This window comes from Rhea pennata, chromosome 1, assembly GCF_028389875.1.
Source record: "Rhea pennata isolate bPtePen1 chromosome 1, bPtePen1.pri, whole genome shotgun sequence".
Classification (NCBI taxonomy): domain Eukaryota; kingdom Metazoa; phylum Chordata; class Aves; order Rheiformes; family Rheidae; genus Rhea; species Rhea pennata.
Genome location: NC_084663.1, coordinates 20881488 through 20905621, shown reverse-complemented (window position 1 = coordinate 20905621; position 24134 = coordinate 20881488).

The following is a 24134-nucleotide window of genomic DNA, read 5'->3' as shown; positions in this document are numbered from 1 at the left end:
GCAGAAAAGCTCCCATGTAAAGCTATAAAAAGTGTAACCATAGATAAGCACTTAAAGAGACCCTACAGCCTAGTAGTAGGGAAAAAAAAAAAAAAAAAAAAAAAAAAAAAAAAAAAGTCATTTCCTCAGAAACACCAGAAGAAAAATCTTCAGCTCACTCTCTCTTTGGTCAGCCAGAGCTTGCTGCCTTGGTGCTAAGGTTGAGGACAGCTCTGTTTTTATTATTTTGAGAGTTGATAAAATCATTAATTTTTCTTAAGTCCAGTGGGGGAAAAAAATCATATGCTTAATTGTTATTCATTTAAGAAGTTATTTCCATTCAGAATCAGGACTCTTGCCTGCAGATTTGACAACTGCATCTCAAATACTAGCAGTATGTGATCAGACTACACGTATCACAACCTAATCGTCTTCCTGCTATTCATTTCTTTCCTTGCGTGACCATTAGTCAAATGTAACAAAACTGAGGCTCAGAGTCAGGTCCTCAGGTTTAGACCTGCCTGTTCTCACTCTAACCCTACTAAATATATACCCAGCGAGTTTTTAGCTACTTCTGCATATTAGATTGCAGGTAGTTGAAAAAGACTTAATGTGGCTAGGGCCATCACAGCACCAGAGTAGTGCTGATCCTGAAATAATATACCCTGAGAAGATTCAGAGATATTTGCTTGGGTGTGTTGCTGCAGTAAAATGTCCAAATGATTTTTGGATGGGTGTCACACTGCCAGGGCCCTGCTGGCTCAGACATAAAATGAGATTCTGTCTGTCTACAATCTTCCATGCAGACATGCCCTTTGATTGACTTTTTCCTTGGGCTAACTTCAATGCAATTTCCTCTCTATCATAGGCTTCAGTGGGCTGGAGTCTTCAGGGTATCTGTTACCCTTTGTTCCTTGCTTCTGTAAAATCTGATTGTGATGCCAACTCTTCTAACATACTAGAGACTTGTCTATTTTATCACTTTTAATACCAATATTAGCATTATTTAAGAAATAGTATAGTAATATTTTGCTTATGGCACTCTATGTGACATCTGTAGGCTCCATATGTATCCTAACTAAAGTACGCATGTACACACACATATCATTTGCGGTTTTTCTCCATAAAGCATAGCTCTTTTTGCATGTCATGTATCTTATCTTCATTTCTCAGTCATCAATACAAAAAATTTCTCAGCTTCAGCAGATACGTAGGTGTGGCAGGGGTTAATACAATGGAAGTTCTCTTCTAAGCAAGGATACCTCAAACACATGGGAAATACTTTCACAGACCAGCAGTCACAAAGGTGGAAGCAGTCTGTTTCTTTCATGATCATGCAACATAAAGAAGAAAAAAAATAAAGAAAAGGAAACATCTATTACTGAATATTTTAACTAGAAGTTAATATGAGTTATTTTTAAATTCTGCTAAGTGCTGTCTGAAAACTGGTGCAATGTGATATGCTTTCTTATAGTATCTTTACTATTTAGATTTAGTCTAGACTAACTTATAAAAGCTATGCTTGAAAATCTCATAATGCTCAAACTAGTACTACAAACCTTAATGGTGAAAACTAATCTGTAACAGAGTAGAAATTTTACTTGTGTAACATGTTCAATTCTTTAGTTCAAATTGTTTCATATTCTTGGGATGTACAAGTCACATGAACTCCATAATGTCCCATGAAAACAGGTAATAAAAGTAAAGTCACTCTTTTCATATGGCACCTGTACATACAACATTAGCACCTCTTTGATAAGTCAGATAGCCCGATGAAACAAATTATCTTATGTCTACTAAGGACATGAATAGATCCTGCCAGACATGAAAGTTCAAGAAGTCATATCCCTGCCAGTGACTTGAATACCTTCATCCGTAGCCACACAGGAAAAGGTGATGACTCGTTGGGCTCCAGACTCTGTCGTACATGTACATGCAATTCTGAGTCTTGTTGGCTATAGCAAAACTTACCTGCTGGTTTGCACTGTCTGTAGAAACCAAGCAATTGAAATGGGAAATGCTATATTTCCAGGTATCCTCCTGACTCAGTATTGTAACACATGTGTTGCCTATGTTTTCATCTCTGTCCCATCACTACATACGTAAGTTTGGAATCCACCTTCATTACACATTTACTACCACAGACAATTCTTTGTAGCACTTCATTTTAAATGTTTTACAGTGGCACCCACAGTGAAATTTTCTGTGTTAGACACTAAAGCATTAGGAGAAACCTACTGGAGCTGCTGCTAAGTTTGAGGATTGAAGATATTTCTAGAAAATTGATGATTTATTGACAATTCTACATTGTTATTCTGGCTGAAGACTACTAGTCTCAGAGGTACTGTTACTAGCACATTAAGGAGCTATATCTGGATGCAAGAGTATAGCTGGAAAATAATTTTTGAAAATTGTACTAAAATTATATCAACTCTCACACTTTGATCACAGTTTTCAAAACAACTCAGTTCCCATGCAAGGACCTTAATAAAGTGTTCACCAATTCTGAGTGCTTAGTCTCCTGTAATTGGCAAAGAGAGTACTTCTGAAACCTTCACACTTCATTTAGGCGCCATGGAAGCCGAGCACTTTGATAAATTTAGCTACTATTCAGGTGCTTAAGTAGGAGTTGATAGGTGGTAAACCTTTTGGAAAAACTAGCTGTTAATATATCAGAGATAGACTATCCAACAACTCTTATCCTGTAATTTTCAGACTGCTATAATCATTTTTGCTCAAAATGCATAATAAACATTTTTACAGCTCATTTATTGCTCTATTACCTACTGAGAGGCTCAGAAAACAGTCATGGAAATACACACGACAGCAGAAATCTGTTCCTTTCAGACTTGTATTTTTGGTTTATACCAGCTGAAAACATAAATGCAAACCATGACCACTTTTCACAGTGCTTGTAGACCTTGCAATCAGCACATGAGAACTGATGAGACAGCTACAGTCAAAGGGGCAGCTCTTTGCACTCAGGAAGATGCTTTTCCAGGATATCAAACGTAACAAGGAAATGCTTGGATCAAACTCCCCTCATGAGCATGACAAACAAGTCTTACAGGCAATCTTTTCCAAATGGTTCCAGAGGAAGGATAAATGGAAGGACAGTAGGATCAGTTCCTAAAATGAACAGATTGAGAGCTATAGAGTTGCTTATATTATCATAGCAATAATTAAAACTGAATGTTATATTTTTAAGAATTAATTAAGGTGAAGATCAGTCTAAAAGACAAAAGAAGACCAGCATAAAAGATACAAAAAGCGCATAACTTTTCTTTGTTTATAGGCCAAGTAATATCAGGAGTCCTTCCTCAACTGTTGTTTGTGGGTTGGGAGCCTCAAAAATACTCGGATGCTATGGTACTACAGGTTAAGTCTATGTGTAAAGGAGTGGCAGCCACAAAAATCTCTTCAAAGTATTCCTTTTTGCCAAAGGGAAAGAATATACAAAGGAATACTGCAAAAAAAAGGAAGGAGTTTTTTGGCAGAAATTTAGCACACCAATAGATATTGGAGTAACTAATGAGGTAGGTGGGTCCTTTCAGGACAATTTGATCACATTTCAGTTCCTCAGAAGTACTTAGCTGTATACTTAAACAATAGATTTATTCACTAGTAAAGCTCTGTCCTGCTCTCCCTGGCACCAAGACTGTCTTACACCACAGTTTGACTCCTGACAAACTGTGCTGATATATTTGTTTATGGGTCAAGATCATTGAACTTAATCTTGACTTTAAAACATCTTTCTTTCCAAAAAAAAAAAGAAAAAGAAAAAAAAAAAAAAGAAAAAAAAGAAAAAAAAAAGGAAAAAAAAAGGGCAAGAAAGCAAATCAACCCACCTTTTTTTTCAGTCACATAAGAGGAAATGTAATTTTGTAGAGTTGTCTCCAGTAGGGTAGAATGATTTTTTTAAAGTAGTTTTGCCACAGACAGAAACACGTTCTATAAATGCTTCCTAAGGGTGAAGTTACACACGATAACTAAATCAATCACTACCAAAAAGAGAGGTCCTGCTCCGTATCTCTTTTCATCTTCCTTTCCAGCCCATTTTTTTTCTTAGCCAATTAAACTCATTACTTCAGCAACCACACAATTTTGGAAGGGGAGTAAAAAGCAGGATTTACTTTTATATTATATTTATATTTATATTATATTATATTTATATTATTATATTATATTGTTACATTATATTGTTACATTATATTTCATAAGATAATTCCACTCATTGGTGAGCTTCAGAGACCACAGAATGAAAGAGGAACAGTAGATAGCTGAGAGCATAGGTGAAGACACCTGTCCTGTGTTTCATATAACTGCACCCTAAGTATCTCTGTGGATATTTTAGGTACCTGATTGCAGTGCTATATGCACCTCACGCCTTGTATTAAATAAGATGCTTTGTTCTTACTTCTCTTCACATCCAGTTATAAACATCTCTATACCCCACCACACCATGTTTCCCTTAGAGAATTTGGATGTCAGCAACGTCATTCTTCTGTATTCTTTTTTTTAGCAAGAAAAAAGGACTATAATCTGATCCTCTCATTATACCATTTGCTTTGATCAAAGAGATGAAAATATATCCTTCATTAAATGATCTCAGCCTGCGTTAATCACAGACATCTTTCTGACTCCTCCTCAAGGATACACTGCTTAAGTAATTAGTCATGCTACAGAAGGGGAAAGGATGGTGCTTCGGTTGGAAATTATACTAATGTGTCAGACAAGTGAAGTTCTCAATTGATATAATCGTAAGGTGGGGCAGAATGAAGAGTTCTGACATTTATGTTCAAAGAGGTTTCACACATTTTCTCTGCAAACACATGAGCACATCCACATGCTTTCAGGAGAGACAGGATCTGCAGATGGCTAAGTTTGAACCTTTGGTTACAGCTGAGGGGAAACAGGAATCAGAGAGAGTCTTATGCTTCTCGTTGGTGCGAGGTTACAACTGGCAAGGACCTACAGGCTGCGAGAGCACTTTCAAGAAGAGGAGGGAAAGAGAAAACATATTCCAAGGGTGTGGTTTCATCATTGGATTAACTAGTTATAAAACTGGGCTGCTGCCACAAATAATGTTCCCCCTCCCTTCTTGAGCTCCAGCATTTGTACAGCTGCCAAGTCAGATAATCTCTCTGACTCAGGTGAAAAACAAGGGATTTATTTATCTGCAGTCAGCTTGTGTGCCCCTTTGACTCACAGAAGAGCCGCACAAACCCAGTGTTGATGCAAGGGATAATTGTGAAAACCACCCTTAGGGAGGAAGATGGAGTCTTATAACGTCAGAAAGTTTCAATATTATTGTCCAATCCAAACAAATAATGCCGTCTCTCCTCTCAGGAAAGTGCTGGTTTGCTTCAGTAATATAGCTCCAGCTAACTCATCACAGATACTTCAGCTTCTTTGTATCATTTTGAAAACTCTGTTCTGTGATTTCTTTTAACAATGATTTCATAAACAATATTTGGGGTTGTAAGGACTTTGCTGTTTTCCCATCAACAGTGTATATTTTAGAAATTCTAGACAATTCGGAACCGATACAGTCAGCAATCTGAGACACCTGTATAGACCCATGCCTTTCTTTACCATGCCCTGGATTCTACAGTGCATTCTACCATATTTGTCTCAGGTGGTGTCAGCCACTGCAATAGGCCACTGACGAATACTCCCAGCCTAGAGGAATTTTCAGCCTAGGAAGAGCTACCGTGCATATTGCTATGCTCCAGGCCTTCACAGAGCCAGGAGAACATATCTGAAAAAACATTGAGACTTCCCAATCTCTCAATGTCCATCTACTGTATCAATATGGAAATTCCTTAATGGTCAATTCAAATCAAAATTAACCTTAAAATTACATTAATTAACACCAGGAAATGGTCTGGCTTCTAGAAGCTTTAATTAATTATGGATACCAATGGATTCAATGAGCTATTATGGATGTCAATGACTGGCCCAATTAAAGAATACCTTACATGTTTTCCTTTTTTTTCCCCTCCTTCTCCCCTCTTTGGCCGTGCTCTTTATTCTGTTCTGCAACAAGGATCTGTAGAAAACAGTTCTGATACAGGAATTTACCAGTAGTTAAATGCACCTGCTTAGACAGAAACTTACTTATGCAGGAAAAAAGGCATAAATCCTAATGCCACAGTGATTCAGGGTAATGATAGAGAAAGTAGAACTGGAACAGATTTCCCAATTAACTAAGAGTCATGGAAGCTGATGACTGAAGGCCACCTTCACTGCAAGCAAGAAAGCAAACTCAGAGGAGATCTCTTAAAAGTTCTTTTTTGGTGTAATATCATTATCTTTACGGACTTAGTAATTATCTTGCTCTACGTAATATGTTGCTAGCCTTGTAAATTTGTTCTTTACAGCAAATAATTTACTTTTCTCTCCCATATCTTTAGTCAACAAGATACTTCTGCTTCCTTATGTCTAACTGAGACTATGAAGAAGTTTAAAGTCTGGCTTGACATTTTGGGTTAAGATGGGTCAAGGATTATTTTTCATTGTTCTTGTGACTTGGAAAACCAATAAGATGAGACCCAAAAACTGCATTCACAACTCAGTTCTGTTGATAATATATTTATCTGAAGTTTTTCTCATTTCTGAACTCCTTTTCACTGTTAGTGTCTTAAATTTTGAGGTACCTAAAACAGTACTGAGTACTACAAGTCCTACTGGGCTAGGACCATCCCTTCTGGTGTTTCTGACTTGTCTTTATCTTGACCTTAGTATAGAATAGAAAATCAAACTGATCAGGGAGGGACTTGTGGTGCTTTCTTGACCACTATGTCCTAGGCCTTCTATTGATCTTCTATTTTCCCCTCTAAGTGTGCCTCAGTGTATTTTCTCCCAATTCCAACTAATTTTCAATCTAAAAAGACTGCAGGGGCTTTATTTTTTAATATGAGAATGAATTTTAAAAAGCAGATTTTGTTTGTCACTATAGAAACAAGCAGTTCTTTAACAGAGGCTGTGAAGCAGTTATTATTTCATAGTTGATTAGTTGTGAAATATTTGAAAAAGAGGAACAAGAAGCTCCAGTACAGCTCAGGAATATCCTGTCTTGTTCCATTCATTAGCACAGAATCATGGCAAAAAGCTGGCATCTCAAGGCAGTATTATCCTTCCAAGTGCATAGCTGCAGAACAACAGTATGCAAATAATAATGGAAAAATAAGTTGGTTTTAATTAGCACAACATGGACTGCAAATATCATTAATGAACTATGTTCAATTTGCTAATTCAAACTTCCAGCATGACAGGAATTTACTTCAGACTCTTAATTGCATTTCCAAGTATCTACTGGCAGGCCAAGAGAAAAAGAAGATTTTGTCCCTGTTTCTACTGCAGAACAGGTCAGAACGAGATCAGTGGACGGTAGGTTTGTTCTGGCCACCCAGTTCACCCCTTCCACCACAACGTAGTGAAGGCACATGCAGAAGAATTTACTTTCCTCAGCGTATAGGTTTCTAAGGATGACATACTGGTATCAGGTAACTGATATAGACAAAACCCTGAATGACCACACAAAGTAGAGATATTTGAGCTAGTTCCAGATGACTTGGCATGCATAGTTCTTTGGCACAGAGGAGTGTCATGAAGAGGTTGGCCCCAAAACAGTATAGCTGTACCACTGTGGTGCTGTAGCTGGGCTAAGTAGCATGGATGCTAATTTTTCTCAGCGTAGAAGCCCTTAGCAACTGTTAGACTTTTGAAAGAGAAGAAAAGTAGATGACATTTGTGTAGTACAATATAATTCTCTGAAGAACCTTAAGCTATAACAGGAATAAGTAATTCTGAGTATACCAAAATGAATAGCCTATTGATTTGTTTCTCATGGTTAGCAGTGAACTGACTGGGGACTTTTTGCCTCAGGTGCCCCAGGGCAAAGTCACAACCGCTCTTCCACTCAAATATTCTCTCATACCTAAGAAAAGGCAAGATCACCCTTTTCCTTTGTAGGAGAAAATCTAGAGATTGTTTTTCTCCTCTACCTAGCAGTCTATTTTCTCAATATTTGGAAGCACTCTGTCAATTTTTTTTCAAGTCAGACAGCAATTCAAATGGATTTATTTTGTTTGTTTTACTGTTTTTTTTGGGGGGGGAGGGGAGAAGACAATGAAGACAGACAGACATACGCTTATGGAAAATTTCTGCACAAGTTTCATTTTCTAGAAAAATACACCCTGTACTGTGAATGTTCATGATAGTTTTAAGGTGGTAAATGTGACATCAGTATCTCTAAGTGACTGAGAAGCCTGCAAGTTATATCTTAAGACATATCTGAAATGGCTAGTTATTATACTGAGGTCAAAGAGATCGGTATACACAAATGAGCATTAACGGATGATAGTATGAGCTCAGTTTGAGATGTTCGAAGATATTGGACCAGAATACTGGAGAAAGATTGTTACAGACTAGCATTCACATGAGAACCAATGGCGAATAGGAAAATGACACCATTAGAAAACTGATTATAACTGAAGCAGATAAAAAATTGATAACATTAAGTTTAAATTCAGGTCTAATTTTATGTGCTAGACCCACTTAGCTTGGTATTACAATACTAGTCTATTCCTGTGACAGAGCTTAGAAGTTTTATATTGTCACACGAAACTTCTAAACAATAATAAACCTGTGGTGTGAAGCTATCCTAGAGATCCAGATAATTCAGCCCTACCTATTTTTTTTTCTGTCCATTTCTTCAGAAAAAAACAAAGCAAGGATTTGAGAAAGTCTTCAATCAAGAATCTGGGCTTAGCCTCTTCTGATGGCATTTTGAAAGATACCTGAGACTTTTCAAGATACCCAAGTGCTATCAAGCAGTTCCCAAAGGATGTATTTCACTCTAAGGGGAGCTAGAGTCCTTAAGCATCTTAGATACAGCATGAGTTCAAGGACTCTCCAGAGTCTTACGGGTCCTGAGTTGTTTGACATTTCTGAGTTGTGACTCAACACCTAAATACTTTTGTGCATCTTGATGTAATTCTTTTAAGACTTTAATCTACACCACTAAACCAATAGAAACTTCACCAATTTTAATAGCTCATATATTTATTAATGCACACTTGTTCAGCTACTCATAACATTATTGAACACTGCAGATAAGGCAGATTTATGAAAGTAGAAAAATAATATCACTTTCTATTAGGCTGAATTGAAAACTGGATGAAGATAAAATTCATATGAAATCAATGTATAAAATGTTTAGCATCTTCTTGCAAAACACAAAACTAATATGTTGCTTCAAATAATTTATCTGTCTTGAACCTGATAATGAAATCTCATTTATTTATCCCTTTTATTAGATTTATTTATCTTAACTCTAAACCAAAACTTTTGTGTTTGGTCTAAACAAATTTTAATCTTTCAAAATGAATTGCTTAATGTGAAAAATATGGAAGCTAAATTAGTAGTCATATGTGGAAACATAGACCCTTGCTTTCTTGAAGTAACTGTTCAGGAGTTTTCCACAAAAATTAAATTATAGATTAAAAAGGTGAGGTTGGTAGAGAACTCTACAAGTTTGTTGTCAGAGAAAATGGGAGAAGATTTCCTGGACCTTTTTCATAGGTGGGGCTGGAGAGTTTTGCAGATAGCCTAGACTTCATCCCACCTACGAATCTCAAGGACATGAGAAAGTATTCAGAACTACTTACCATCTGGCAAAGGTCCTTTCCACGAGTCACTTCAGTCTGAACTGAAATCTGCTGTAAGTTACTGCAAGTTTCTTTTCCCCCTCCTCTTAGCCACACTCTTCGAAGTGTGCGTGGGTGGTATGAGAGAGAGGGAAAGAGGAGAGTTAGAAAGTTCCTTATTCTATAGAGAAATTTGCTCTCCACAAAGCACAGCTGCAAAGTATAAATGCAGCCAAGACAAATAATTGAGAATCTTCTAGCACAGAAGGGCTCCCAAGGCAGAACGGTAAAGGCAGTGGCCAAAGCTCTGCATCATTATGATCTGCAGCCTTGAGCATACTAATAATCACTAAATAAAATACATTATTTAAATTGTATTGTTAACAAATTGGTATTTGTCATAGGATCTCCTTGAAGATGTTAGAACTAGTGACAGACTAAATCTATACCAAGAGGACTGCAATAAAAGAGAAAAATGCACCATTCTGATTAGTGCAGAACCCACAGCTGTGCCAACCTGATGTGCATAAGGCCTCTGGAAACAATTGCAAAGCATGTAATTACCATGATTATCAAGTCACCTAACTAGTATTCCTGAAAATGGATCCCATACCCACAAAGGAATTTTTGCATTTATATTTAAGATTAGTTTATGTGACGAGTTACATCATGATACTTTTGCCTCACTCTACAGTTAGTTAAACTTGTCAAGAACATTCTTTATTTTCCCACTGTATACCCTAAATTGAACAAAGGCAGTGTATCATTTATTACTAATGATGAGTAATAAGCTAAAGCTTATTTTCCCACATGAATTACCTCTTTTATGTGGTAATGAAGCAAAACTTTAATTTTGTCACTGTCATAACCTAAGATTTCAATAACAACAACAAAAGCACAGAAGAAACTTGCCTATTTAATCAATCTGATCTTTTAATGCCTAGGCTGGCATATTTGACTCTAACACATAACCCTGAAATAAGAAGCAAATCTATCATGTAGATTTAGAATATCCCAGTCTGATGACATAGTAAAAAGCTCAAATTCTGAGATGTTTCTTTTTCTTTTTGTATTGTCTGAAAGTCTTTAACATATATCCTAAAACCTAATGTCATAAATGATTTTTAAGACCAACAAATTTGTTTAAGTACTATATGAATGGCTTTTCAACACAGACAACTTTGAGGATCACTAGTAAAAATATTAGAATGCAAAGCAAAAACTGCAAAGCTGTTTAGGTGCTAGCCCCAGTATAAGCATTTAAAAGCCAGTATCGATGAGAGTTTAGGGGCCTCTATACATTTCAGGAATTTGGTGTTGATGTGGAGAAGGCTCCAGATACAACTTTTCCCACTCTTCCGGGGAAGAAAGACTTCCTGTAAATAAAGGAAAACTGAAACAGAGGAAGAAAGGAAGCATTGTGACTAAGATCATGATGAGGAAAGAGAGTGCATTTTTCTTCAACCAAGCAGACAGAGAAGAAAGAGTAACCTCATTGTCACATGAAGGCATCAGAAGTGTGGAAACAGTGAGGAGGAAAGTATTGAATTTAGTTTACTAGAGGTGATGTGGATTTCATATGATTGGATTTATTTATAGGATTATAGGTACCTACAAGGGTTAACTCCATCCTACATAATGAGCAAGCTGTTAATGAGACAGGGAAAGTTCAATGAACGGAACTTCCTCACCAACCACATCACAGGAACTGATATTTTTTATGTTCTATCTCAGAGTGACAAGTTATTCAGCCAGTAACCTCCAGAATCTGGATAAATTCCTTTTGCTGCAGAGAATAGACATTCAAAAAGCATAAGACCGATCTAGTCAACTCTCTACCAGTACAATGTATTAATTACTTCAGCAATTTGTCCAGTAAAACTTTAAGAGAAAGACAGAACTTCCTCATGTTTCTCTCAGGAGGGAAATCTGATTTCACAGTCTGATATGCTGTCCACTCAACAGTGTGGCTTTCCAAAATTTTGCTTGTCATTTTTGTTTTAGTTCAGGCCCATTCTTCATTGCTATAAAGCCCTTCTTATGTTAAACAATTTATATTCTGTTAAGGTGCTTGTAGCCTGTAAATATTCATAATCTCCTGTTATATTCCTTGTTGATTATCATTTAAGCATGCTAAAAATATTATTTAGCCCTTTTAAACTTTCCCCTTATATCATTCCCTCTAGCTTTTAATTCCATTTTAGCCTTTTAACTGTTCAGACTCCTTCCAGTCTTTATCTCTCACCCAGCATAGAGCCAGAACCAAGTGTACTGTTTTAGGTGTGTGTTTGGAAGAGTCATTTATCAAAGATCTATTCACTCTTTGATCTGGTTGCAATGGTTTTTATGAGGAAAGGATGGTACAGTGGTTCAAATGCTAGCTTGGGGCTCAGAAGATTTGAGCTCATTTATTTGAAATACCAGAGATATCCCCTGCGATCTTAAGCAAATACTTCAAGGGTAGCACCAACAAAAGCCTTATGGAGGACTTAGGCTATGCATTGCTGCGCAGTGCAGAGGCCTCTGTGCTGCTCATGGGCTACGTGTGCCTTCCCACAGCAGAGCACAGAATTATGAATTTGGGTCCTGGCAAAGCACAGTAATATTGTATTCATGCTAATTAACTATGTTTCTTGTCAAGGCTAATTAGCACAGCCACAGCACTGCGCTGAGTTGGCCATTTGCTAGGTTGGTTCTGCTCCAGAAGGTCTGGGGCCACACTGAATGAGCAAATTACGCCTGTGTTTTAGAGCCTCTGCAGTCTCACACTTATCTGTGTAAGTCTAAAGGCTCAGTGTTCACAAGGTTTCAGTAATTAAGATGGGAATCAGATCTCTAAGATGCAAGAGTACTGATACAGTTAAGCACCAACTCTGGGATCTCTACAAGTTACTGCCGTGAATAACAAAAACATGACCTATCTGAAAGGTAGTTGCTACAGGATTTAGGCATCTAATAAATTCCACTCTCGGACTTTGGTCCTCTATTCTCCGGATACTGAGAGAATAAGCATCTTACCACCATCAATGCACTGCCAGAGGGCAGGATGTTTTTCAAGAGAAAACGCTAAGCATAAGGTATTCTGGAATCCTGTTCCTCTCTAGGAACTTCAAGAAACACTATCCTAGTCTTCGTAGAATCCACAGTCCTGATGCTTCATCTTTCTGTAAGTATATACAACAATTATGTTAAAGAAATGTTCTTTCATAATAACAGCCAGATGGTTAGAGCATTTAGGAAAAGAGAGACACACAGAGGGACTTTAACAACATTCAACTTTAAACATTTAAGTATGACTAAGATAGGAGGCCAGTCACCTTAACCTTGCTATATAATTATTGTAAAAAGACAAGCTCCTCCAGAGGATTATTCAGAGCAGGAATTTAACTTTGAGAGACAAGTAAATTATATGGCTAAAGTTAGGAAGATTGAATAACCCTGAGTAACCTTGAATAGCGGATGCAGTTCTCCTCATTTTAAAGAATTCCCAGCCAACATTCTCACAAACATTTTATATAGGCCCAAAATGTCCTCAACTCCCTTAAATAAGCACTCTTAAGTTCAGTCATAGGTGGAGGAGAACTGATAGGATTAATAAAACTATGTGACATGAAAGCAGTTCAGAGTCCTAGATTAGGACTCATATTGGAAAGTAGAAATTACGACAATATGGTGCATAACCAGTTGAGAGCTGAAATCATCTCTTGTGTAACAAAGTTCTGAGCTCTCTTTGGAGACAGAGAGTTCTCATAATCAGCTGCAAACGGTCTGAGTAATGGTCTGCTGTTATCAAAGATGGACAGATATGTTAATGACTTTGAAGGTTGTTCCATCAGCTATGATGGTAAAAGCATTAAGACTGATATTGGGCTCGCTGGAATATGACCTTTGTCTTCTGGATATTTACAAACATTTTGAATGATCTCAACAAATGATTGAGATTATTTTGCAAGTCTTCAGGGTGCAAGAGGTTCAGAATGATAGCTATAGTGACACTGGATATGAATGGACATAATCTGTTAAAGTTAAAAAAAATAGCAAACATCAGTTTTTCAGTGAATGTACACTTTTGGCACAGTCTCAGAAGGGTAAGACCATTTTTGCCGAGAGTAGAAAGGAGATACAGAACAGCTATAATGATACAGTCAAGTTGGACTACAGCTGTGACAAGAAGTCACCCGAAACGTATCTATACCTTGATCTGTCTTGCAAAAGTGACATTATAGAATGCACCAGGACAGTTCAATCTGTTGAGAATTTTCCAGAGACCTAATTGACTGGCAGATTCAAATCCCTTAGCTAAATCAATAGAGACAGAGAAAATATTTCAGCATTGTACTTTAAACTTTTTCTTGATTTTTCTTGGCGGTAATGATTGGAAAGGAGTACCTTTCAGGATCAATTTTGTCCATAAAATTAGTATTTAGATGACCAAGGCTTCAGAGTGGTGGATTTTTGTTTTTGTTTTTTTCTTGGAAATGCAGGACAATGATGTAAAGACTGGTGCCTTTCCTCTTGCACAGGAGGAGCATTGTACTGGAGACATCTATAAGCTTAGAGCAGTTCTCCCCTTTTTCCTAGATTTTGGTCAATAATTAAAGCAGAATCAGTACTTTTCTTCTAGATTTAAGTGCTGGAGCAAATGAATATATCAGCACCAAAGGCTGTATCCCTCTGGAGCCATCTCAGACCGTAGTGTATTTAATCTGTGGAGATTATAGAGACAGATAGTCAACAAAACATGACTCAAAACGGAATGCCTCCAGCAGGTGCATATGGCCACAGAACAGCATATGAGACATGGCTATGGTGGATCCCCTTGCACTCCTCCTGGAAAACCTGCATGCACGATTAGCTCTCTGAAATGCCTGTACACCAACACACACAGCATGGAGAAGAAACAGGAGGAACCGGAGATCTGTGCGCAGTTGCAGGGTCATGATCTCATTGTGGTTACAGAGACATGGTGGGAGAGCTCGCATGATGGGATTGCTGTCATGGATGGCTATGTGCTTTTTAAGAAAGACAGACCAGAAAGGCGAAGGTGGTGGAGCTGCTCTCTTATGTGAGAGAGCAACTGGAATGTATCAAACTCTTCCTAGGGGTGGATGAAGAGCGAGTCGAGAGCTTATGGGTAAGAATTAAAAGGCAGGCTAACATGGGTGACACTGCTGTGGGTGTCTACTACAGGCCACTTGATCAGGAAGAAGTCGATGAGGCCTTCTACAGACAGCTGTAGAAGTAGCCTCACAATCACAGGCCCTGCTTCTCATGGGGGACTTCAGCCACCCTGATATCTGCTGGAAGGAAAACTCAGCTAAGCAGAAACAGTCCAGGAGACTCCTACAGAACATCAATGATAACTTTTTGACACAGGTGGTGGAGGAGCCAATGGTGAGAGGCAGCTGCTGGACCTTGTACTAACCAACAAAGAAGGACTGGTTGGAGATGTGAAGGTTTGCATCACATACCAAAAGACTTTGAAATCTTTGAGCCAGACTGACAACGCGGTTAAATTAAAAAGGGTTTTCTAGGAGGTGAAGAAGGAGCTCATCAAGATCTCAAGGAATTTAAAGCCAATATTAAAGGTAACACTTCTTAGATCAGCACTGTTGTATTTACAGCTGTAAAAGATGGATCTTTCTTGGAGATTCTTGATTAAAGAGGCTAAGCAATTATAAACCTAGCTAACTTTTAAGAATTAAAAACTAAAAGAACATTTAAAATCACATTTTATGTTAATTTTCATGGTAATAAAGACTGTTTGTTTCTGAAATCCAATTCATTTCATGTATTGGATTCTTTGTATTCATGCCCAAACTCTTTCTTTGTTCTCTCAGTCCTCTGCTCCTTTTGGCTGATAAATTTGAATTCCCTCCTGCAATTCTGGCAAAGATTAGCTTTTAGTACTAGTCAAAACACTCATCTAGGAAGTGCTTTCTACACTGAGATTGCCAGACCTTGGTTTAATATTGCCTGTGAAAATGTTCCCAGCATTAAATTAGTAAAGCCAAGAAAAGAGACAGGGTAGGAAGTAAAGCTGATGCCTTGCATTAATTCATTTCAGGTTAAGTGAGTATCGCTTTTAACATAGTATAATACAGAAAGCTTTTTACTGACTCTAAGTATTGTCTTCTTGTACCTTGGTTTCCCAGCTGTAAGAGGGAAATAATTTTAGCTTCAAATAATTGTCTTAAAAACATTTCTAAACAGAGATATCAATCATACAGTTGAACGTTTTGAAGATTTTGAGATGCCCACATATTATGGCATGAGGGTTGATTAAGATCCTTCAAGAAACAGTTAAGTCTAAAACTCTACAACCTTCTGTACTGCTTTCTCTCTAACCTGAGATAATTTGCTTTCCCTCAGATGTTTTCAGTATTGCTCCTTTGCATTTTTCTCTCATTTTATTTTTATTATATATGTCTGAAAATATACAAACATACCTATTATTTTCTCTCTTTGATAAGATGTAATTTCTCAAACTGATTTTTCTCCTTCTACCTTATATTTCATATTATCCCATCCCTCTACTTTATTTATATCTCTGAAATGGCTCAGCTGAAAAGCATTTGTGAGTTTCATTAACATGTCATTAATCCCTTTTCCAGATCATTAACAAAGATGTGAACTACTATAGGACTTAACATTGATTCCTCTCCATACTACTATTTTCTTCCTCCCAGCTCAATACAATGCCATTTGCCACCAACATTCATTAGCAGATCTTCAGCCAGCTTTGTTAATCCACATTTTTTTACATGGCTATTTATAATTAAGTTTAGAGAAAGGATATTTTGTTTTTTTCTTCCTTATGCAATATCAAATATGTGACTAAAATAAAAGCCCATTTGACTTATTCCATTTGCTCTATCTAGTAAGATTTGTTCCCCTAATCATACAAAAGAGGGCTACAGTAGAAACAGAGTAACTTTTTATAACTAAAAAATAACTATTCTTTCAATATTTCTTTTTGATATAAGACTACATTGCTTTTTGTTGTAACCTTTACCTTTTAAAACTTATAACAATTAGGGCAATTTTGCTATGATAAAAAATAATCATTAGAATAAATCTTCAGTAGATGTTGATCCATGTCTTGATTTTGAATCTAGGCTTAGAATCTGTTCTGCAAGATGTAACATCTAACTAACATCTGTGTTAGTTAACATTTACCTAGTATACTCAAAAAGGAGTGAACAAGGGAAATGTTATTGCCTACCTTCTATCTCAGATCAGATAGGTCATCCTTATATTCCAGTGTGGGAGAATTGCCTGTTCAAATTTAATGCTTAAACACCAACTTAAACACCAAAAAAATACAATTAAATCACCGACTATTTTGAAAATAAATTTAGACCTGCTGGATTTTAAGAAAAAGATAAATAGTATTAAAACTGTTTTACTATCTTCTATTAATAGTGCTCTTCATATTTCAGATAATCTTTAGTATAATATAGTGACACTGGCTGATTTATGCAGCCCCGATAGCTGAGCTAACTATCCCGCCTCTGGCAGAGCATTATAATTAAAATACATGAAGCCTTTGATGAAGTCTCACCAAACAACATTTCTATTATTTATAGGACTAATCATTTTGTACCAAACTGTTTTATATGATTTTGTTACCTACTCAAATAAATCTGTCAGCTCCTGGTAAACCTTAGTTTATCCGACATTTAAATGAAAAACACAAGAGAGGGATTATTATTTATATGTTGGTTTGTGGACATGTGCATATATATGCATATAGTTGGTAAAGTATCTAAAATAAACTGCACCAATTACAGTGCAGTTTGCACTATAGATGTTTCCTCACGGCAGGAGGTGCAGCCACGCAGAAGAGCTGGTTACGGTTTCCCTCTCCCAGCCAATTGGCTGCAGCTGGTGACTTGATTACAGTGTAAAGTTATCCTCAGGAGATGGAAATGCTGGGTAAAAGCAAAAGCAGCTCCTTAATCTAGCAGTGGAAGGCTGGAAGTTGAAGCCAGACAAATTTGATTTGAAATTAAAGCATGTGTGTAAACAGTGATGGGGATCAGTTACTGTAACAGAGTACTAAGGGCAAGGATGCATAGTCCAGATCCTGGTCTGCTAGTACACAACAGTGATGGATGTCCATCTAGAAAACTGGGCACCCAGAAGTAAATGAGTGAAACTGAAGACAGACAATGTACTGGGGTTGAAGCAAGATGATCTGATGGCTCCTTCTGACAGGAATATATGTCAAATAATTTGCTAAAACTCAGCACTGTAGATTTCATTAGCAGTGCTGACTGAAAGATCTCTGAGTAATTTAAAATAGTCATTTGTAAATGTTACACCAATTATATTTCCAGTAGAATGTCAGTCTACTTCTGCATGGGTATACAAGCTATTCTTCTGGAAAAAAATCCACTTTAAAAGGCAATCCCACCTCCTTGCTGTGTCATACTATACCCGCCAGTGCCTCTCTTTTCATAAAGATGTCTAGACATCTGCTAATGCTCTTTGCTTTGATGACAACGTGTTCCATATGTGTCTCGTTTCAAAGAAATTATACTGCCTGAAACTCTGGCATTTGTTCAGTTTTCTGTCTTTCAGGCTGTGTATATTCTTATTTTGAACCTTAATACCCACCACTTCTTGCTCCTGACCATTTGATATTCAAATGATTAGTTGTGCATGCACACAGCCAATGTTAATTCAGTTTTTCCCTGCTCCTCTCTCACACCTATTTCAGCTAGAATAGACTTTAGCTAGCTATTTTTTACGAGAGCCCCCGTTCTCTGTACCACCTTTCTTTCCCTCCTGTGTTCTTCCTTTATCTCCCGTTCCCCCAGCTCCTTTTCTTTTAGTGGCCTCTGCGCCCTCGTCACAATTTTTGCTCTGCTCCGCAGTCTGCAGCGCTGTAGGTGCCGCGCCGAGGCGGCCGTGCTGGGGGGAGCCGCGCGGCCGCCTCCGCTGCTCCCCCGCGCTGAGCAGCGGGCGCTGCCGCCGGACGAGCTGCCTAGGCACCGCGCTGAGCAGGCCTGATCCTCTTGCCGCTTGCACTTACTTTACTCTCCTGCCCTGATGTCTGTGAAAGAGCAATTGAGGCCAACAAGGAAAAGAAGCCAGCCCATGCAGCCCTCGGTTTGCTAGGATACATTAGGGCATTTAAAAAACCAGCATATTATTGCTGAGTACCTCTTTGCTTTGATCTGCAGCTTTTTCAGCTGGCTGTATTTAAAACAGCAGGGGTTACTAAACTTCAGCTCTCTGTTCGCCCACTGCCCCCCCCCACACACAAATGAAACAAAATTGTCTACTGAGTTTATTTGTAAGTCAACCATTTTACAGAGGAATCTGTGTTTATGCAGTGACAGCAAAGATGCAAAGTGAGCAACTGTTCCAGGAAGACTTCCGCGGAAGCTTCTTAGCTTTGTTTGATGCCCTGGAGAGGTTTCTGACGCTAATGTGACTCCAGCTCTCTGAGTTATGCTTCCCTTCGCAATATTGCCAAGGGTTAATTAAAAAAGAAATGACCAGTAGTTCTTTGACCTGGTTGTAGATCTGCATTATGATTGTGTTTGCCAAGTCATTCTGAATTTAAAAAGAGAGAAAGAGGGATAAATCCTCCTGTGTTTTAAAAAGCATACTGTAATTTTATACATTATGTATCATGCCCTGAAAGCGTCTTGAAAAGAAATAAAGAGAAAAAGACAGGCAAAAAAAAAAAAAAAAAAAAAAAAAAAAAGGATTAATACTTTTCACTGGATATTAATTCGCCCCTTTTAATTGACCTTTAGACATCTGATTAGACAGACAGTGAGCTCTGCTGACCAGCGCATACATGATTAGCAAATAGCAAGGTGAGGTAGAACTGGTTTAATCGCATTTCATCCCTGAGACTTTATCACCATTTGGCCTAGTTCCCTTTATCCATCCTGAGATAACAACAGCTTTATTTGGCAGTGAATTAAAGAACCAAGTAGCTTTGCACTGTAATATAGGTCAAAGGAAAACAGCACATTTAGTATTGGGCTGCTTGAGAAGCAAAATGCCTGGAGATTGTGGTGGGGTGTGTGTGTGTGTGTGTGTGTGTGTGTGTGAAACAGTTGCAAAAGACTCAAGAAGATTTTCAGTCTACAAAAAGTGCAAAAGCTTTGAAAGGTTTTAATTGGAGCCCAGCAGACCATCTTGTGACAGTTCATTCCTGCCATCAGGCAGGAGATCAGAGTTTAAACTCCAAACCAGCTGGCACCGACTCAGAGCAACACGAAGACAGGATGTTTGGCTGTTGTAAGGGAGGTTTTCCCTCATGATAATTTTAAACAACTCCTTCCATTTGAATCAGGAGCAAAAAAACTGTCAGGCTCTAGATACAAAGGAAACTGAGCCCTGTTTCCTCTCCAGTCTCCCTGTAAGTGATAACACTGCTAACATTCACATGGAAAAGGACAAATGGATTACCTCAGAGATCTCCCCCCCCCCCCCCAAATGATCTTTTCTATAGAAACAACCTGCTTTTTGACCTTGAAAAAGCTTCTGATTAGGTTACTAAATACCTACCAGTCACCCAGTTTTGCCACCAAATTAATCCGGTAAGCAGCACATAATTGATTGAATAAATTCTGTGATTTTCAAGATTATTAAAGTCATCTCTCCCCATAGGCTAAAGATGTATTATCTCAGTTAATATTGCACTAGGTTATTTCAGGACATGCTGCATCACATGAAACTTAAAATATCCCAAAGCCTCACAAAGCACTTAGCAGGTTTTATTGGAATTTTAAGACATACCATTTCTGTAAGAGTGGGGGGATGCAGGTATTATCCAGGAGTAGCAGATAAGGGAAATACTATGCTGCATCTCCCACTAGTACAAGCCCTTGCAGCCTTCATTTCACCAGTGACTGTCCGTACTGAGCAATCTGCTCTAGACATGAGAGTGCTGCAAGTGACATTTGGGCTTTCTAAATATGATCTGCTATTTACATTCTAGTCTGCAGAAGTCTGTCAGAAAAATGTCCCTGCTGGGGATGGAGGGACTGCGGGTAAAGTAAATTTGGAGGTCTTTGCTTTGCTTTGTGTTGTTATTTTTGACATAAATACATTTCTTGCCTGAGAAGGAGACAGAGAGAAAAAATAATGGTTTAGAAACTTTGATTGATTGCTGGGATAATATAATTATTGGGGCTTATACCACTCATCACTAAAGGGAAGTATCTCTTCTATTGACTCGATGCTAAATAGCTCTTACCTTTTTTTTTCCTCAAATAACTTCTTAGAAAGAAATCTTCTGCTTGATAAGCAAGAGACTGATCTCTGCCCCAGAGCTTCGTTAGGGGGACTGTATCTCAGACATATGGTTCTTTTAAGATTATTCCTTTACTGACTGACAGCCAGGAAGAAAACTACCTTGTGGCCTTTGGAGAGGTGCTGAGAGCTTCTCGATCTCAAACCCATCCTTCTCTGACTGGCACGCAGCCTTTCGTATATGTACAGGGCTACAAAGCATAAATGCAAGTTTAAATTACCACTTCAGAATGGTGGTCCTGAGGCCGTGTGAGAGAACACTGACTCTCCTGCCATCCACGTGCACTGAAGGAAGAGGTAAATTCCTAAGGTACACCCGAACAGATAAATGCGCACACTTGTGCTGAGTTTGAACAAGCACAATTGATTATACAAGATGGAAATTAGGTTGGTAAAAGAATCAGCCTTTAGCTCTACTCACGAGCTGTGCAAGAATAGATAATACTTTTCACACACACCACAAACTATTAGGAGGCAACACTGCGTTGTATTGAAACTCTTTTACACTACTTTAGCAGAAAAGAAACAGGAAGGTACTTTTAGCTACCTTCATGCATCCATGTATGCTTTTAATGGAAAATTAGGCTGTAACTGCTGACAGGAGTGGAGCCACAGAAGCAAATTTAGGATGGAAACCTAATCTGTAATCATGCTACTGAAACTGCAAAACCAAAAAAGTAGACAGCTGTGAAATGTACCAAGTGCACACAGGAGTACCAATTCCACTCAGGAAATTCAAGGAGGCTCAGTTATTTTGACTGATTTCCTGTTTCAAGAAATTATAAGGTTTGATTTGGCCAAATTTCGTATCTTTGTGACCTCCGATATTTCAATGTAATCTTTGCCTCCATATATATTAAACAAAAAACATCCTGGGAAAATGCAGAGAAAGATTTTTAAATGATTATGTCAGGAACCTAAATCTACAATAATACCAATAAAGCACCTGTTCTTTAAAATTTTACTATTACTGTTGTTCAGGAGAATTGGGGAGCATGGGAGTGTGTATAAGGAGCTTACTGCTTGTTAGCTTCTGAGATGTTATTGATCATTATATCACTAGATTTCAGAATTAGGTTCTTCAATCAGAATAAGCAGATAGATTTAGGCTGATAGTTTTGATACACACACATATAATCCAAGGGGTTTATGGAGCTTCTTACACAGGCCTGTGCAAATGCAGTATAAACACTACTCAGCAAACAGCACTTGTTCAGAAAGATGACACATATGTATGGTAGTAATAGATCCTAATGTTTTCCTCCAACTAAGTGGCACATATCTAGTTTGTATGAAAATGTCATCTGTAGACCTAGATAAGATATTGAAATCATCAGAGACTAAAGAGAATCAAAGACAATTATGCTAGAGTCAGACTTGCCTGAAAAAAACTAAGAAATGTATCTGATAATCTGAATTTCAAGGCTCTTTTTCTTAGACTCTATTGGACAAAATGAATGGACCTGCTGTATCAACTGATGCAAAAGTAGAATTTGAAATACAACTCTGTGAAGAAATGTAAACAGAAAGAAGCATACAGTCATTATGAAAAGAGAGAGTAACTCCTTCTGAATATATCCTCCATTATTAAGCTAAAAAGACTTTAGACAAGTTTCCGTCCCTCCCTTTTGCTAATGTTCATATGAACTAAATAGCATTTATATTAGTGATTCCAGGAAAATAATACTGAGCCTGCAAATTTTAAGCATAAAACAAAATGTGTATCGTGACAATGAGCAGGACCTAACATTAGAGTTGGAGTTCAGCTTTTAGACTAAGAGGCAGAGATTTAGGTGTTTACATAAGCTTTTCAGCTGGTGTCAAACTCCTGTCATGGTCAGTGGAGATCTGGCCAATGTAGTCAATGGCACCCAACTGGCCAATAAAACCAAGGGGGCCTAGAAAGTGATTCAGTCCACTTTAAAGCAAACGTCTATTTGTCAGCTGAGTTGTTCTCTAGAATCTCAGTTATCTGGCATGTGATTTAACTGCCTTAGTGTAGGCATTTATTGCCATTTTAGACAGTTGAGGGTATCCTGGCAGGCTGCCACCTTTCCCTTCAGAAGGATCTAAGGGCTGAAGCAGCTCAGCTGGGAGAGCATTAGACTGAAGATCTAAAGGTCCCTGGTTCAAGCCTGGGCTTCAGCAAGTGTGTATGTTTGGGGGGGGGACCTTGGTGCCCTAGGGGTTAGGTTTAGCTCAGTTGGTTAGAGTGTGGTGCTAATAATGCCAAGGTCATGGGTTTAATCCTTGTATGGGTCACTCATTTGAGGATTGGACTAGATGATCTCTAGAGGTCCCTTCCAACCTTACCAGTTCCATGGTATTAAAGGTCCTGTGTCTTATTTTGCCCTCATACGTGTATCATCTCAGATACCATGAGGTGTCTGAAATGGTGCTGAAAACCTGAATTTAGGCAACTGAATTCAATATCTCATTGAATCTAGTGGCAAATTGGACATTTAGCTCCTGTATAGAGAGCCACCTGTGGCCATTTCCATTTATTGTCTTAATTTGTAGGAGGAATGCCGTTCTAAGGGCTTACATGGCATACCATAGATATCTCAGGCCACTGAGATGCCTTACAGCATCCCACCTTGCTTACAGTTTCTACTTCTGTATATCCTACAAGAAATAGTTCGTAAACAGCCTGAAGATCATTTACAGTATAACATAACTCAAATGCACCATTTTTGCAGATTATCTACATAGGAAAAATGACCTAGATACCACTTCTGTTTATCCCTTACACATGCACTTGGTGTATATGTAAGTTTTAGAGGAAAGACTAAAATAAAACAAAATAAAAATCCACCTCTTTTTGTGTAGCGTAAGAACAAGGCAAGGGCTAAACATATATGCTCCTCTGAATCCAGTGTTCGATCTTCCAAAGTTGCTTACAGTGCAGGTAAGCCTAGCTTCACACGTTTTGGTTAGCAGCAGTGGTCAGCTGTTCTGCAGCAGTGTACATTACCTTCCAGGGAGCCACTGCAGTGTTCGTGGTCTGCCTCCTGGCTTGGTTCCTTGGAAAAACATGTCTCACATTCCTAACACAGAAACTCTGAACTGTTTCCGAAAGAGAGATGGATGTCAGTGGTGCAATCTGACCCTACTTTCCTTTTCCCCAAATTATTCACATAGATGTATTTATTATGAATCAACCTCAAAAGACAATAAATTTCTATGTAATTATACAGATGACTCAAAGGAAAGCTTGCT